Below are 17,829 nucleotides of genomic sequence, written 5' to 3'. Positions count from 1 at the left end.
TCACGAGAAAGCGTTCATTATCTGGAGTTTTATCCGGCAGATCAGGAACATCTTCCTTGATGAACTTCTGTAGACATAACGTAGTCAAGTAGAAGAACATCTTCTGCTGCCAGCGCTTGAAATCAATCCCGGAAAATTTTCCGGGTTTTTCTGCCGGTGCCAACGCCGGTGTTCGGCTTGTCGTTGCGTTGGCAGTTGCCATCGGAACAGCTTGGTTCTCGTTTTCAGTCATCATCTTTTCTGTAAAAGAATGACACAAACAAACGTTTAATACACGTTTTCAAACTGGAGTAAAAATCACGTAGATTTTAATATCCAACAAAACGCCACGAAGGCTTAACTCTCCAAAACGGGAGTACACAAACCACAAAGGTTTTAGTTTGCAGAATAATAAGAATAACACAAGTACAGAAATAAATATTAAATTCCTTAAGATTGTTATTCCCGTCAATATTCCTGTATTTGTAAATATTAATTCTGCAAAATATAAGTTAACGTAATGAAACAATAATAATAAATTCGAGCCCACTGAATTCACAGTGTTTCCTTAAGGAATTTAATCCCCTCCTAGTACCCAAGGTAATGGATTATTTCCTCCCAGGATAGAACGAATAACACACTGGTGTAGCGGTACTTCAAACCCCAGTGTTTCGGCGAACACAAAGTTCGGTAGCAAATCACACTTACAGTTGCTTTGTTTGAAGTTAAAAAATAATGCAGAACGAATGAGTATATACTCAGAAAAACGTATGGAAGTTCTGAGAGGAAGGAGTGCAATGTATAGCCAATTTGTTGAGCGAATTGTATGTTGAGTTGAGTTTTTCTTCAACATTTGCTGCTCATATATATAGCAGCCAAGAAGGAGTGCAAGACCAAACGTCCACCCTTCATGGTGGAGCAAGCATTACATGTTTGTGGAGCAAGCACTTCATGTTTGTGGAGCAAGCACTTCATGGTGGGAAGACCATTATCCGGCTGCCAAATTATCAATACACGGATTGAAAAATATCCGTTTACAAATACGGATAATCTTACGTTAATATTTACTATTAACAAATAAATTTGGTCCAAAAAATTAATCAATCAATCGATCATTTGACCAAATCCAAATCCAAATCCAAATCCGAATCCGAATCCGAAGCCGAAGCCGAAGCCGAAGCCGAAGCCGAAGCCGAAGCCGAAGCCGTAGCCGTAGCTGAAGCCGAGCCGAGCGAGCGACGACGACGACGGCGCGAGGCTTGCTTTCTTCTTAACTCTTTAAGAGCTACAAGAAGAGCAATTATATATATACCCACCAAAAATGTCTTCCACTTCCAATATGGGACAATGTCTCATTGTTAAGAGGGGGAAACTTAAAATTTTACTCAAAATTTCATTTTCCCTCCATTTCCCATTCACCCTCATTTTAAGAATATTACATCTTAAAATAAAACCTCAACAATCCCCCACATGAATGGGGAATGGCTATATCACGGAAGTATGCATGAAAAACTGTGTGATTTACAAGCAAGGATTAATTGCATCTGGATAAGTAGGTTTCCCTTTGAACTTTCCGTAGTAAACTTATGTCGGATATACTCGGTCAATCGGTAGATTTGATATCTTTGAACCGTCGATCTTTGGTGTATACCTAGACAACCATAAGTCACACAATCAACCCTTAACCGTCTTTGGTTCTCATTGTTGTGTTCGTTTCAGCCATGAACACCGCCTGGTTTCATAAGTGCGTAGAAAACTGGCCTTACAAAGTTCTCCTTGAAGCGGCTCACACTTCACACTTAAATAGGTGATTCCTAAATGTGTCATCCTGTAGATACACTATTTGATATACCCCGTATCAAATTTAGAAATCATTAAAAAGCCTTAATGCTTTATCCTTGGTACTGAACATTGTCTCATCACGAGAATGGACTAAAATTTTATTTGACAATGTTGAACCGTCATTAATGACTTTGTTTGATCTCTTTGAACCTAGATCTTGGGATCTCCAGTCTTCTAGGTAGAGTTACCGCCACAATGACTTGTTCTCGGCCATAGCCCCATTCCCCTTGATGATTTCTCAACTACCTCTCTAGTTAGGCCTTTTGTAAGTGGATCCGACACATTATCACTTGACTTTACATAGTCAATTGTGATAATTCCTCTAGAGAGTAATTGCCTAACGGTTTTATGTCTTCGTCGTATATGACGAGATTTACCGTTATACATGACGCTCCCAGCCCTTCCAATTGCCGCTTGACTATCACAATGTATGCATATTGGTGCCAACGGTTTGGGCCAAAATGGAATGTCTTCCAAGAAATTCCGGAGCCATTCAGCTTCTTCACCGGCTTTATCTAAGGCTATGAATTCAGCCTCCATTGTAGAGCGGGCAATACATATTTGTTTGGACGACTTCCAAGATACCGCTCCTCCACCAATAGTGAATACATATCCACTCGTGGACTTAGAATCAGTTGAACCGGTGATCCAATTTGCATCACAGTATCCCTCAATCACCGCAGGGAAATTACTGTAGTGCAATTCAAAGTTCTGGGTATGTTCTAAATATCCCAAAACTCGTTTCATTGCCATCCAATGAGATTGGCCTGGATTGCTCGTATATCGACTCAGTTTACTTATAGCACAAGCTATGTCTGGTCGTGTACAATTCATGATATACATTAAGCATCCCAATACACGAGCATAATCCAATTGTGATATGCTTTGGCCTTTGTTCTTTGCTAATGCAAGATTCACGTCAATTGGAGTCTTTGCAACTTTAAAGCCCAAGTGCTTGAATTTTTCAAGTACTGTCTTAATATAATGAGATTGTGACAATGCCAGACCTTGAGGAGTCTTATTGATCTTAATTCCCAGAATTAAATCAGCAACTCCCAAGTCTTTCATATCAAACTTGCTATTGAGCATACGCTTAGTAGCATTTATGTTGGCAATGTCATTACTCATTATCAACATATCATCCACATATAGGCAAACAATGACTATGTGATTTGGAACATTTTTAATGTACACGCATTTATCACATTCATTTATCTTAAAACCATTTGACAACATTGTTTGGTCAAATTTCGCATGCCATTGTTTGGGTGCTTGTTTTAGTCCGTAAAGAGACTTAACAAGTCTACATACCTTCTTTTCTTTACCTGGAACCACAAACCCTTCAGGTTGTTCCATGTAAATTTCTTCCTCCAACTCTCCATTTAAGAAGGCCGTCTTAACATCCATTTGATGAATTTCAAGACCATACACTGCAGCTAATGCTACTAACATCCGTATGGACGTAATTCTTGTAACTGGAGAGTATGTATCAAAGTAGTCTAGACCTTCTCGTTGTCTATACCCTTTGACTACGAGCCTTGCCTTGAATTTATCAATAGTGCCATCATCTTTGATTTTTCTCTTAAAAATCCATTTAGAACCCAAAGGTTTATTTCCAGGAGGAAGATCAACCAATTCCCATGTATGGTTGTTCAATATGGATTCTATTTCACTATTGACTGCCTCTTTCCAAAACAATGATTCCGAAGAAGTCATAGCTTCTTTAAATGTTTGAGGCTCATTCTCCAATAAGAAAGTCACAAAATCTGGTCCAAATGAAGTAGACGTTCTTTGACGTTTACTACGTCTTGGATTCTCCTGATTACATGTACTTTCTTTTGTTTCTTCCCGAGGTCGTTTAGATCCTTCACCAAACGACTCACATTCCTTTTTATACGGATATATATTTTCAAAAAACTCAGCATTATCTGATTCTATAACCGTATTATTATGAATGTCGGGATTTTCTGATTTATGAACCAGAAATCGATATGCTTTACTATTTGTCGCATATCCTATGAAAACACAATCAACGGTTTTCGGTCCTATCTTTATCCTTTTGGGTTTAGGAACTTGCACTTTTGCCAAACACCCCCACACTTTAAAATAATTCAAGTTGGGCTTCCTTCCTTTCCATTGTTCATAAGGAATGGATTGTGTTTTGCTATGGGGCACTCGATTTAATATTCGATTAGCCGTAAGAATGGCTTCCCCCCACAAGTTCTGTGGCAAACCAGAACTTATCAACAACGCATTCATCATCTCCTTTAATGTGCGATTCTTTCTTTCCGCAATCCCATTAGATTGGGGCGTGTAAGGGGCTGTTGTTTGATGAATAATTCCATATTCTAAACATATTTCTTCAAAAGGAGATTCATATTCACCACCCCTATCACTTCTTATCATTTTTACTTTCTTGTTAAGTTGCGTTTCAACTTCATTTTTGTATTGCCTGAATGCGTCTATTGCTTCATCTTTACTATTCAGTAAGTAAACATAGCAATATCGAGTACCATCGTCAATAAAAGTTATGAAATACTTCTTTCCACCGCGAGATGGTATTGACTTCATGTCACAAATATCTGTGTGAATTAAGTCTAAAGGATTTGAATTCCTTTCAACTGACTTATAAGGATGTTTAACATACTTAGATTCCACACATGTTTGACATTTTGATTTTTCGCATTCAAACTTGGGCAGTACTTCCAAGTTAATCATTTTCCGCAAGGTTTTATAATTGACATGACCCAAACGTACATGCCATAAATCATTTGACTCAAGTAAGTAAGAAGAAGCTGAAATATTATTATTATTTTCAACAACCATTACATTTAGGTTGAAAAGGCCCTCGGTGAGGTAACCTTTTCCCACAAATATTTCATTCTTACTAATTACAACCTTGTTGGATACAAAAACGCACTTAAAACCGTGCTTAACAAGAAGTCCAGTAGAGACTAAATTCTTTCTCATTTCGGGAACATGAAGGACATTGTTCAAAGTCATGACCTTGCCAGAAGTCATTTTTAGAAATACCTTCCCATATCCTTCAACTTTTGCTGTTGAAGCATTTCCCATATAAACTGTCTCTCCGGGTTCAGCAAGAGCATAGGTAGCAAAAGCCTCTCTAACTGCACAAACATGGCGAGTGGCTCCTGAATCAAACCACCACAGTTTAGGATTTCCCACCAAGTTACATTCAGAGAGCATGGCACACAAGTTATCAACATCATCATGGTTTACTACCATGTTTGCTTGACCCCTTTTCTTGTCTTTCTTCGGAGCACGACACTCCGTAGATTTATGTCCGGTTTTCCCACAGTTGTAGCAGTTTCCACTGAACCGCTTCTTGCTTGGGTTGTATTTCGGACCAGAAGCCTTCTTCCTCTTTTTGTTAGCTTCAACAATATTTGCTCCCATTATTGTTGAATTTCCACGGCCTTTCCTTTCAGCAGCTTTATTGTCCTCTTCGATTCTCAACCGAACAATGAGATCTTCAAGGGACATTTTCTTTCGTTTGTGTTTCAAATAATTTTTGAAGTCCTTCCACAACGGAGGCAACTTCTCAATCATTGCTGCTACTTGGAATGCTTCGTTGATTACAAGACCTTCAGCAAGTAGATCATGAATAATCACTTGCAATTCCTGGACTTGAGTAATAACAGACTTGCTATCTATCATTTTGTAGTCCAGAAATTTTGCGGCAACGAATTTCTTCATCCCGGCATCTTCAGTCTTATATTTCTTTTCAAGCGCATTCCACAATTCTTTGGATGTCTCCATGCTACTGTATACATTATACAGATTATCATCCAGTCCGCTAAGAATATAATTCTTGCATAAAAAATCAGAATGCTTCCACGCTTCAATCACGAGAAAGCGTTCATTATCTGGAGTTTTATCCGGCAGATCAGGAACATCTTCGTTGATGAACTTCTGTAGACATAACGTAGTTAAGTAGAAGAACATCTTCTGCTGCCAGCGTTTGAAATCAATCCCGGAAAATTTTTCGGGTTTTTCTGCCGGTGCCAACGCCGGTGTTCGGCTTGTCGTTGCGTTGGCAGTCGCCATCGGAACAGCTTGGTTTTCGTTTTCAGTCATCATCTTTTTCATAAAAGAATGACACAAACAAACGTTTAATACACGTTTTCAAACTGGAGTAAAAATCACGTAGATTTTAATATCCAACAAAACGCCACGAAGGCTTAACTCTCCAAAACGGGAGTACACAAACCACAAAGGTTTTAGTTTGCAGAATAATAAGAATAACACAAGTACAGAAATAAATATTAAATTCCTTAAGATTGTTATTCCCGTCAATATTCCTGTATTTGTAAATATTAATTCTGCAAAATATAAGTTAACGTAATGAAACAATAATAATAAATTCGAGCCCACTGAATTCACAGTGTTTCCTTAAGGAATTTAATCCCCTCCTAGTACCCAAGGTAATGGATTATTTCCTCCCAGGATAGAACGAATAACACACTGGTGTAGCGGTACTTCAAACCCCAGTGTTTCGGCGAACACAAAGTTCGGTAGCAAATCACACTTACAGTTGCTTTGTTTGAAGTTAAAAAACAATGCAGAACGAAGGAGTATATACTCAGAAAAACGTATGGAAGTTCTGAGAGGAAGGAGTGCAATGTATAGCCAATTTGTTGAGCGAATTGTATGTTGAGTTGAGTATCTTTCTTCAACATTTGCTGCTCATCATTGAAGTTTCAATATAACAACTAAACATTATTGATTAAACTCAACAGGAACTGATGTTAATTAATAATTCTTGTGATCGAGTCCTCGTCCTTTAGCAAATCAGTGGTTTGCTAGAGAGTGGGACCTAATCAATGATGTTTGATGTAACATAACTCATACCTAAAGTCATCAGCAGCCTCTTAACAACCCATCCCTAAGCTAGTTTAAACTGGTTAGAATTTTACCCCCTCTTTTAATTTCTTCTATAGTAATTTCCTTTCGTTAAACTTGTCTATATTTTGCCATTTTTGTTTTTGCTACTTCTATGTAAAGGTTTACTGCCAGCTATCCTAATTTAGCACATGATTGATACTGTTAGACAAAAAAGATTAACTTATATGCAAAGTTCGCTAATTATACGGAGACGAGATGTTTGGCTTTATCATTTAAGTGTGACAACTGACACGGTGAACCTCTAACATAGGGACATGGCTACAAAAAAAAAGCCTAAGAAATCCAAAATGGCTGCTTAATCAAGTGTATATTTTCAACCTTGATGTGGGTTTGATCTAAAAAAACAAGTGGGACTTATCTAGATGGAAAAAGGTAGCAGAGATTAGTCATTAGTCCATTAGTCCATTAGTCAATGACTGCAACACAAAAGTTAGGTAATGATTCGGAATGGGCACACCAATGCCTGGAATTCTCTGAGCATGGTGTAGCCACGTTTTACGAAACCAGGCGTGCGCAATGATTTTTAATGCCCTTTGGCTTACAGAATTATGATTTTTATGGTCTGGACTCTGGAGTCGTGGACCAAAATTAGCTATTTTTCCATTTGCCCATGACTGACTCCTCTTTTGATGGAGAAAGAGAGAGGGACAACGGACAAAATGGCTTCTTCTCTCTTGCTTTTACGCTTTAGTCTATGCTTTTTTTACATCTACTCATAAAAAGGGGACTTGGTCTCTTTTCATGTAGCCTCGACATAGATTTTTCAAACAGGATTTTTGGCTTATGTTTTGAGACGAGCATTTAGAGGATAGCATGGAAGAGTGTCGGCTATCACACGCAATTAGCCCTCCCATCTCCATTATTACAAAATAGTAGTCCTTTTGCTTGAAATTTTTCTTATGACCAACTTTAACGTTAAATGCCAATTTTCTCTCATGTGGAGTTGCTATCCATTATTTTCCATAAAAATTGTTATATATGTGTTGTTTTCTTAGATGAATCGAATCATGGAAGCATTCACTAATGCTTGTATTAATTAGAATAAACTCTTTATATTATACCCCTTCGGGCAGTGGTGTATCTAGCACTATAGCTACGGATTCAATTCAACTCATATGTTTCGAAGCGGGACATAAATTTCCTAAAATTCTAAGAAATAGTGAATATGAACTCATAACTTTGAAAATAAGAGGAGTTCAATGCTAAAAATCTTAAAAATTGAACCCATAAAATTTAAATCTTGGATCTGCATCTGCCTTGGGATGCAGTCCTTCCTTGTACCATGCATGAACGTGAAATACTTTGTGCACCGGGTTTGTCCCGCCTGAGATGAACACTAAATGCTAGAATAATTCTTTCTCCCCTTATATGTAGAATTTGTGATAGTTGACCCAGAGTGAGGTTGTTTTATTAAAGGCATATATTATACGTTATACATGCAATTAGCCCATGTTTGTTTTGCTATTGAGAGAATGTTATGGATTCGATTGGCCCTAGTGGGATGTGATACATCAACCCCTCAATTGGTTGCGTATTAAAAATGCTTAGACATACGTTATCAGCCCCTAATGGATTTATGTAACTCAATTTCTCTACTCAGCGAGGTTATGATGGCCTATGCAACGATAGTGAGGTTTTATCTAGAGTAGAAGTTCGACGATGCTACAAAGGGAGGTTTTTCTATATTACATCGTGTGAGGGAGGAAAGGGGGAGGGAATGTACGCTACTCAAGGAGCTTACCAAATGAGCCAACCCTCAACTCTCATATGAAGGTTTGACTTAAAATCGTGTGGTGCTGCTATTTGTCAAAGGGGTTAATTTCACTGATGGTCATTGAACTATTTTTCAATTTCACTAAAGTTATTTAACTATTTTTTGTCACTTAAAAGTAACTAAATTTTATCATTATCACTTAAAAGTCATTTTGCCTCAAAACCCGACCATAAATATGACATGACATTAAATTTTATGATAAAATTCAAAAATAAATGCCACATAAGCTAATATGGGTCATATCCATTTTAGATCCATTTATCCTTTAATGTAATTTGACCTATAATTCAAATGAGTTTCGATAAAAATAAATAAATATTAAGTTCCATGTTAGTTTAAAATGATTATCCTTTGTCAAAGTCCAGATGATCTTGACATTAACTATAATTCGTCGGTTGGTCAGTTGGTATAGGTCTTGAATTCAGATAACTACAATTCATTAGATTTAGGGAGTACATGCCCTACTATAAAGCATAGATATGCAGTGGTGATCGATAGTCATATACATCACTGTCCATTTAACTACTTTTTAATGAACCATGCGTCACAGCGAATCAGAACTCCTCTTCTTATTATTACAAGTTGGCTGTTCAATGAGTTATCCTATTCAATGAATACAAGTACTTCATAAACTCAATTCTTCATTATCCAAGACAAAATGGTAGTACTAATCAATTAGATCCCTTTTTTTCCCTCCCTTGACAAGGCATACGCCAAGTAGAATCGAGGATGTTTGTCCTTTTCTACCATTAAAGATCTCTTTATTTTGAGCTCGACTCTTGCTTCCGTTTTACTATATATAAAAGTTAATTTTTTTTCGTAATTAATTTTTATATTATATTATAATATATGTCTTATACTTTATTATAACAGTCAAAAAATATCAAAACAAGTGAGACTATTACAGAAAAATTGGCTCGATAAGAAAAACTGAACATTTCCTTTCCTTTGGGTTGTTATGGCAAAGTCTAATCAAATCGGGCTGTAAAGAAGTCTCAACCCTTTTCTCCCAACTCATGAATCACGGCCAGCGTTATGGCCTACATTTAAAGTTCGCAGTTGGTGCGCATTTAATCTCCTGGCCCCCCTCTGCCACACGTGTGGAACTGACACGGGGGACTTGACATACAGGCAATGATTGGGTAGAGATAAAAATGTTCATCTGAAAAAAGGTCCACCCCGCACGAATGGTGAGTTGTTTTTTCCTATTGGTTGGTCCGTTGGTTCCACAATTATGGAGAAGACAGCTTATTGGGCCAGGTGGATGCCTTTTATACTCGTTCTTTTATGATAAAAGCCATATCTCCAACTTTAACGGTTTGGATCTCACCTTTTCTTGTTAACAATAATAAGAATTCAATTAGTATGTTTTGGTTTCAAATTAGCTGAAGTCAGTCGGTACTATTTAATACTTGGACTCCGTAACTCTTTCTTTCTCACTATATACAACAACAAGAACAACACACAAATTCATTATAATCGAACAAGTGGGTCTAAAGAGAAACTGTTCTTATACACCTTCGGCTCACAAACAACATAGTTACAACATTGTTGAAAAGAAATGTAATAGTAATGGATAAACTATAAAAAGAAAATAGTAACACAAAACAGTACCAACAACAACAAGATATATAACAAGAAAACAGAAGCAACAAAAATACTGATAGTAATATAAATCTAAGGATATGAAAGTACGAGAATACTATTGATACTACAGGTAAAAAAAAGGATAAACTCGTGACTACTATTATCATTCTACCCTAATTCTCGATTTATATGGGTGTGAATATAAATTTAATTTAAATTTATATCTATATCATGTTTGCAACGATTAAGGAAAAATGTCGTTGTAGTCTTTACCACTTGGCGTTTAAAACTGTTACACCCCATATTTTCGTATGTAAGAGTACATCGTAACTCAATTGATATAAGCTCGGAAATGAAATCATCTTTGAAAAGTTTATAAAGTAAGTTAATCATGTTACCGGATGTTACAAATATTTAAGATCGTGAATACCAAGTACCAAGAGGGTTGGAAAGCTTAGAAACTAAACGAATTGGAGAAAATAAGTTTCGTCAAAAGTCGACAAGTTGGATTGTTATAACATATACTTTTTGGATGAGACTAGGGTGCTTAACATTATAAGGAGGTTATTGTCACGACCCAAAATTCAACTAGTCGTGATGGCACCTAACCCAACCCGCTAGGTAAGCCAACTTTCAATTATCCAATTCCAATAACAATTATTAAAGAAATTTAAGTAAATAATTATCTTAACCTTATACATTCCCCAAGAACTGGTAGTACAAATCATGAGCTTCTAAGAATAGAGTATACAAAGCGGAAATGAAATAAATACATAGTCTGTTTGAATGGTACATAAACAAAGCTTTCATAAATTTAAGGCTACCATGAACAAGAGGCAGTTACAACAGGAATGCAGGTACATCTTCAAATCCCGCAACCATCGAGCACAACAACAACAACAGTCAACATCTGCACGCAATGTGCAGAAGTGTAGTATCAGTACAATCGACTACATGTACTGAGTAAGTAACAAACCTAGACTTAGGTTGAAAGTAGTGACGAGCTTCCACCAAGGTCGGGTCCAAAACCAATAGTCCACAACAACCCATAACAACATAAAGCAAATAATACCAGAAGTAACTCAGAGATAAAATGCTCAGTCACCTCATGATTTCAGCAATAATAGTTCTTCCTTTCAAGTACATGAGTGAAAATCCAAATCTTTTGCCAAAGTTACCAAAAATGTGAATAAGTTTGGAAACAGAAAATTTTCCAAAATCCTTTCAATAATAAATAAAATATCTCATTTTCTTTCCAAATAACCAGTATAAAATAAATACATCACTATTCCCATCTGTCAACATGTGTGAGAAATCATGAATAATGTGATACCGTACAACATGAGAAAAATACATCTCTATGCATATATATGTCATGTGTGCATGTCAATGCAATGTATCTCAGAGATTGTACTCATGTACTCACACTCTCAGAGTACTCAATCTCACTGTCTCGCATTCTCTCTCACAGTGCTCAACATACTCAATCACTCAGCGTTATACAATACCTGCTGCGGCGTGCAGCCCGATCCCTGTTTATAGTCGACTGCGCTCGCTGGGGGTGTGTACAGACTCATGAGGGGCTCCTACAGCCCAAGCGCTATAAGCACGGATAACTCACGTGCTGCACGGACAACTCACGTGCCATAATATAAATATCTGGATCCGCACGGCCAACTCACGTGCTGCACGGCCAACTCACGTGCAATAATAATATAAGAATCTGCTTGACCAACTTACGTGCTATAATAATATCTGAATCCGCACGGCCAATTCACGTGCTATAATAATATCTCGATCCGCACGGCCAACTCACGTGCTGCACGGCCAACTCACGTGCAATAGTATAATATATAGATCCGCACGGCCAACTCACGTGCAATAGTATAATATATATAAAACCAACATGGCCTGCTGCGGTGTGCACCCCGATCCCAAAAAGAATATCCTCACAATCATGCCCTCGGCCTCCGTCAGTCATCAATCTCTCCAGTCTCTCTTTCATGGGCTCACAATGTCATGATAATAATCCAAAATGATGATATGATGTATCAATAAATAACAACAGAGACTGAGATATGATATGCAATGAAATGAATATGATTGAGTATGAATTTTCAATTTAAAATAAATATTTCACAAAAATATGACCTCTGTGGGTCCCAGTAATACTGGCACATAGCCTCAACATGATTTTTAATATGCTTTTCAGCTCAACTTCTTTAACTCATAAAATCGCATGGAAAATGCCAAGATCATTTAACTACAAAATTCCACAGAAACAATTATGTCACAATTTCTATAATGCATGCCCACACGCCCGTCACCTAGCATGTGCGTCACCTCCCAACAATTTACGAAATACATATATTCAGGGTTCATACCCTCAACTCCAATATTAGAATAGTAACTTACCTCGAACAAGCAAAATCCAATGTCGAGCAAGCTAAGCAATGCTTCAGAAATTTTATTTTGTGCATATTGACTTCTAAACGGCTCGAATCTAGTCATAATTAATTTGATTCAACTCACAAAAATTATAGGAATTAATTCCATATCAAAATACTAATATTTTCTATAAAATTCGAAATTACGTCCCAAAAATCACTCGTGGGGCCCACGTGTCGAAATCCAATGAAACTCACAAAATATGATAGCCCATCCAATTACAAGTTCAACCATACTAATTTCACTCAAATCCGACACCAAATCTGTATTCAAACTTGAAAATTTATTTTAGGACCTTATAGAAATTTTTTTCTATTTCTCTTGAAGATTCAATAATCTTACACCAAAAATGAAGATTAATTCATGGAATATAATCACAAGGGAGTTAAGAACACTTACCCCAAGTTGTGTGGAAAATTTCCTCTCCAAAATCGCCCAACCGGATCTCCAAAATTCGAAAATGGATGAAAATGTTGTACCCTCGAATTTAAGGTTCTGCCCTAGCGATTTCCGCATCTGCGGACAAGATTTGCACACATGCGCATCCGCTTGTGCGAGGGAAACGTCGCATTTGCGGACTCCACTCGCCTTCCCAGTTTTCGCTTCTGCGCCCATCTGTCCGCATTTGTGCTCACGCAGGTGCGGAATTTTCCCTCGCACCTGCGACCAATGGCTAACAGCCCTCTGCCCGCATCTGCGCTCCTTCTCGCGCAGGTGTGATTTCGCACCTGCGAAGCATTTTCCGCACCTGTGCACCTCATTTCAGCGCACCCCTGCTCGCACTTGCGACTACTTTTCTGCAGGTGCGATTACACCAGAAGGCTTCAATTCTAGCAGTCTTCCAAATTTAAAAATTAATTCGTTAACTATCCGAAACTCACCCGAGGTCCTCGGGTCCCCGTCCGAACATACCAACAAGTTCCATATCATAACACGGACCTAGTAGAGGCCTCAAATCGTACCTAACAGCCTCAAAAATACGAACTACATACGGATTCAAGCCTAATAAGTTTCCAAATTTTCGAATTCTACAAACGACGCCGAAACCTATCAAATCACATCCGATTGACCTCAAATTTTGCACACAAGTCACATTTCACATTATAGATCTATTGACCGCGATATCAAAAAGTCAAACCCCCGGTCAAATTTTTCAAAAATTCAACTTTCGGCAATTCAAGCCAAATTCCACTACGGACCTCCTCATAATTTTCCGTATACGCTCCTAAGTCTAAAATCACCATACGGAGCTATTGGAATCATCAAAATTCGAATCCGAGGTCGTTTACACATAAGTTTGTATCCGGTCACTATTTTAACTTAAGTTTTAAACCTTGAAACTAAGTGTTCCAATTTCTTCCAAAACCTCACTGGACCCAAACCAATTACCTCAGCAATTCACACAACAACCATAAAGTACAATTTGAGAAGTAAATGGGAAACGAGGTTGTAATACTTAAAACGACCGGCCGAGTCGTTACAGTTATGTTATGATTTATTTTAGTCGTATGATAGTCTTTTGTTATGTTTTAAAGTCAAGCGAGTTGTGGAAAAAAAGTTGGCAAAGGTCATCACAAGTTATATTCATAAATGTTTGCTGAAAATTAGGTCAAATATAGCTGAGCTTTTCTCCAAATATACTTAGAATTATGAGGTGATCTACCTGCAAAATTGAAGATCTATGAGTCTAGTTTCTAATGCATTAAACCGTTCATCGATACGACATCCAAGTATAAAGATATTCACATTTTTGTGAGACTACACAAGCAGTTACCAATGGGACCCACTTAGGCGGTGGACGACCCTTGAACATTTTAAAGGGATTGGACGGCTCATTTTGAGTTATTTTCGACCAAGGGAAGTTCCAAAACTCTCTCAACAACTCTCTAATAGTTCTCCAAGGTTCCAAGTCGAATCCAAGGGTTATTTGCCTAAACCTAAACTCAAAAGCTGGCCTAAGTGAAGAAGAGAGTCTCTATGATGTTATGATGGATTTAAGGGTGCTTGTTAGCTAAAGGAAGCTTTGGTTTGAATTTTTTTGATTATTTAAGGTATGTATAACACCTTATTTCTTGGGCTTAGGTTAAGTTATTTGGATGAAGAATTACAAGATAGAACTTGAAGTTATATAAGAAGTTGTTATCTCTTATTGCATGGAGTTGTGTATATGACTTAATGTGGCTAGAAGTTTTGGGGAATAACTTGGTTATAATGTTCTTATTTTTGTTACGCTTGTAAATATGTTGAGTGTTTTGTAAATAGGAGAGGAAGTAACCACACAATACTTAGAAGTTGTCCATGTTGTTATTTCTTTTTGGGTTGTTTGATGTTACTTTTATAATATATATAAGGTTAGAATGTCATGTCAATATATATGTTTATATGCTAGACCTCTTGATGGTATTTTAAGTACATGGGAGATGGAAAAGATTTGGGGTTTGGTTCCAATCCAAGATTGCGGCTCGTCGTGTTAAATAGTAGTTTCGTTGGTGACATTTGTGCACTTGTTGTTGTGTAGATTGATTGGTATTGTTGGGTTATTGGGTTGGGTGTGTTGTGGTGCTGAAGGTATATAGTTGAAGGTTATATGTGTTCTTGTTATTTTGATGGACTTGGGGAAAGCAAGAAAAATAGGGGAGATGCTGCCCGTTTTAATATAAAATAAGATTTTCATTCGTTGTACAATAGTTGTATCATTCGTAGCCGAGCAAGCATGTACAACACCTTCTACCCAACTCACCCATAAATAAAGAGAAGAATTCATTTCGTTAATTAGACAGTAAAAGGTCATACGAATAACATCAGTTCATTTCCATGAGTTACGCCATTAACAAGTTCCCAAAATAGTACACTATACATTCGTAGTTAAAGTGTGACAGATGATACAATTACAACAAGCTTAGTTCAATCTTCCAAAAACAGGATACAACCCACACTATGTCTACGGAGCCTCTAACATAAATAAAAGAGTTCTAGGACAATGCCGGCAACAAGGCCCCGACTATACCTCCAAACACTATGTATATAGAACAAGAGATACATGACCCCGAAATGAAGTGGGGCTCACCAAGTCAGCTGAGGAGAGGGCGTGTTGCTATCACTGATCACTAGCACCTGCTATGGAACCACTTGCATCCATTAAAGATGCAGCGTCCCAGACAAAAAGGACGTTAGTACATATGGAATAGTACTAGTATGTAAAACTAAACACCCTCTCAATAGAAGGAGTAACAGTAAATAGAGAATAAAGCATGAAATCAATAAGGAACTCAACTAGTATCGAGGTGTCAAGTTAAAGTAAAAGTAATTTTCAAGTAAGCTTCATTAATTTAAGTTGGGAGATCTTTAGCCCCGATACGCCACCGTGTGTTAACACGGAGTACGATTTCAACCCGACCGGCTAAGTCGTCTCACCCAGAGACATACACTCATAATACCACCATGTGCACGATATGGCGTCCGACCTCAGCCCGATCGGCTAAGCCGTCTTACCACAATATCGTGTGGGTCGACATCACATCACAGTTCGCTAGCAATAATCTCATCCCATTTAAGGGAAAATATCTCAACACACCAATCTCATCCCATATAAGTGGAAACAATCTCATCACATTAATACGGGGATTTACCCCTCAATCACTCCTACAACGGCACATGTAATTTTGGGGTTAGGTTGTTTTGACCTACCTTTCCTCGGTGGCTAAACGATACTCCCAAGATATTTATTATTAAATATATTTATCGCTTAATTCATATTCTTTTACATGTCATTTATTTTATCGGCATCATTGTCCATAAGCAATATCATTCTTGGCACGTTGGCCGTACTTTATAATTCATGCTCACCATTCCATTTTCAAACATTACACGGATTGTCAACAACAAACATTTCTATTCAAAACTTTAAGCACAAATTTGAGCAATTTAGGGTCTTAGGAACATGTGATATCTTACACAATTTGATATGATCACTTTCATTTGGGCTTGACTTGAAGTCTCAACATTTTAATACATACTCATACTTTGAACACGCTCCCGAAGAACAACATAACATGATAAGAATATTTCGAAATATATTTTGAACATATTCATATAAATACATCTTTCGACACCAAACTTATTCATAAAAGTCAATTCATAATGGACAATTCGGGACTACAAGAACATCATGGGAATTTAATTTTTAAGAGAGAAGTTTAGCCAACACTCGAGCTTTTTAAATTACTACAGTATTCCAAAAATCTTAGCCACTTCGATCTATTTAGAGATATAGCAAAATTAAACACAAATTAGGAAGGAGTTCATAGTTCCAGCTCACTTGAGCATTTTATCAAATACTAGGTGTGCATTAAGGCTTCAAGATCTTCCTATGGTGAATTCTTCCACCCCACTACCCAAAGTTCACCCAAAAGAGCTCAATAATCTTTCCACTACCCTAGATGGTACATGCATGTAAAATAAACAACTCTCACACCCAAGAATTGCTTGGCTTATTACCTATTTTCAATGAAAATCACGAAATTAGGGACTATGGAGTGGAACCTTAGCTCTAGGATGAACACCTAGTGAATTCTTCTTGCAAATTCTTCAACGTTGAGAAAGTATTGGTGGATGATGAGCTTAAAAACTTTCCCTCTCACTCTATGTCACTCCCTCTCTAGAATGTATGTTTTTCCTTTTAAAATGATCCCCAAGGCCGTTTTACAAGAAGGGTTGGGTTCAAAAATTAGAAAAAATAAATACCCGACGCAAGTCTGCGGTCCGCAAAATGGACCGCAAAATGGCCCTCCGGAACTGGGCACCCCTGCCTCACTCTGCGACCGAACTACGGTCCGCAGACCTGTTCTACGGTCGCATAATGCGCCGCAGAATGTTCCTTCGGAATTTTTTGTGCTGGGTCTACGAGGGGTTATGCGGCCGCATAATGGTCCAAAACTTTTGCCCAGATTTTGCCTTGGTCTGCGGTAGATATGCGGTCCGCATATCAGTTTTAAGACCGCAAAAAATTTCCATGTATTTTCAAAAAAAAACTTTTCAACTCCCCAACGCACTGTTCAATACAAAAAGTTTGAAACCCCGGGTTTTAGGTAAAATTTTACGGGGCCTTACAATATATCAAGTATTCCTTTATGTTTTATTTTGATTATCTCATGACGGCCTTTCTGGCTCATTTACCCATGATAGTATGATAAGAAAGATATGTTATGTTGGTACTCGGTTGAGTAAGGCATCAGGTGCCCGTCGCAGCCATTCAGTTTGGATCGTGACATAAA

The sequence above is a fragment of the Nicotiana tomentosiformis genome, chromosome 2 (genome assembly GCF_000390325.3).
Source record: "Nicotiana tomentosiformis chromosome 2, ASM39032v3, whole genome shotgun sequence".
Classification (NCBI taxonomy): Eukaryota; Viridiplantae; Streptophyta; class Magnoliopsida; order Solanales; family Solanaceae; genus Nicotiana; species Nicotiana tomentosiformis.
This window is presented reverse-complemented; position numbering follows the sequence as displayed.